This window comes from Dermacentor silvarum, chromosome 10 (assembly GCF_013339745.2).
Source record: "Dermacentor silvarum isolate Dsil-2018 chromosome 10, BIME_Dsil_1.4, whole genome shotgun sequence".
NCBI lineage: Eukaryota > Metazoa > Arthropoda > Arachnida > Ixodida > Ixodidae > Dermacentor > Dermacentor silvarum.
In genome coordinates this window covers 121,900,112-121,901,768 of record NC_051163.1, presented here as the reverse complement: position 1 = coordinate 121,901,768, position 1,657 = coordinate 121,900,112, and positions in this window count along the sequence as shown.

Below are 1,657 nucleotides of genomic sequence, written 5' to 3'. Positions count from 1 at the left end.
AGTATCACGGACTGCTGCTGCTGTATCGTTGGTATTTTCATAATAGTATCGAACATCTGCTTTTCCTGTTCAGGGGACAAAGGCCCCGGGTTTAGTTCTACGTCTCCCGCAAGCAAAAGCAATCTCAGAAAAAAAAATTGTATCCTGAACAGATCGTGGTCACATCGTATAGCAGGCGTAAAAACATGCACACGGCCAAGTTGGGATCCGGCGCCGACTTCCTAAACGGTTTACCATTGACAGAAAGGTAAGAGTAACAAACCTCAAGAAAAACATGATGTAAGCGTCTAGCTGCCATGTCGGCGCCAGATCCCGGAGTGGGTGGGTACAACAGCTGCTTATGAAGGTCACGCATGTGTAGAGGGTCCCAGGGTTGCCAGTCGATGAAGCGTTCGAGCGCCGGTAGCGCTGTCAAGTCCAGCGGAGAAGCGTCGCTTGAAAAAGCCAGGCCAGCAGGGCAGACTTGCTCGGTAGACGCGACACCATTTAGCGCCAGGAACGTTGACATCGCGGCAGCATCGAGAACTGCCATCATTTGCAGCACCTGAAGAAAAACATGATGTAAGCGTCTAGCTGCCATGTCGGCGCCAGATCCCGAGCTTCGCCGGACATCCACTTTCGTAGGGCCAGGGTGCAATTTTTTTAACAAGCCAGATGGGGACCGTCTAAAAGACGAGAGAAGCAGTAAGGAGGTTGTGGAAGCAAACGACCAAGTTTGGGAGAGCTAGGTATCGCAACGCGTCCTCTGATCTGCTTGGACCGTGTTTTCTTGCTCTAATTCTTGCTCACGTCATCTTTCTTTCAACATGTGTATTTTGAGCGCTGTGCGTGAATTTATATGTGCTAATTTTTACAACGTGACCATATCTGTGTTTTCTTCTTTTCATTCTGCTACTGCAGATGTACCGTGACTGAAACATTGCCCCAACTTTCACGTACACGTGTACAAACTCTTGTTTCTGCTGCTTATTCTTACATTTTTCAACTGTCGAGGCACTGATACTCATATTTACATAGTAAATAGAAATGTTTCATATAAACACTTTAGAATCCCTGTTTCCGCTTGTGTAAGTTTTGTATCTCGCACCGCGTGCGAGACGCCAGCTCCACGTTATGTAAAACCGCGCCACACGATTTACTTACGAAGCACCAGGCGTCGTGGATAAACTCGGAGGAGGGCATCCGCGTCTCCCAGCCAAACGTTTATGCGCAAGTGATGCGCAAGGCGTGCCGATGCGCAGGTTTCCGACGACGTATTCTGAGCACTATGATGATGATGTATTGGCGTCTCCTTAGAAACGGGGCCTGCTTCAGCTAATCAGGCATGCTATACATTCTTATAAGCCTAGCATTCTGCCTACATCGCCTCAACCTCTTCTCTCTTCCATATAGGGTCCCCATTGAAAATTTTAGTTATGCACTGTAAGTTCTGAAGCGCCGCGTAGGGATCGTTCAACCGAAATGATTTTTCAGATCTGTGTAGTTTTATCGGAGGAGATAGAAGAAATTTACATTTCTCCGTCAACGCCACAGTGCCCCGCGGGAGCGTGGTGCACTGTGGAGGGAAAAAAAATGTGGTTGATCCCTCTTATATAGGAATCGTATAGAAGACGAAAGTGAAACGTGTCTTCACAGAAGTAGTGTAATGTTTATTGCA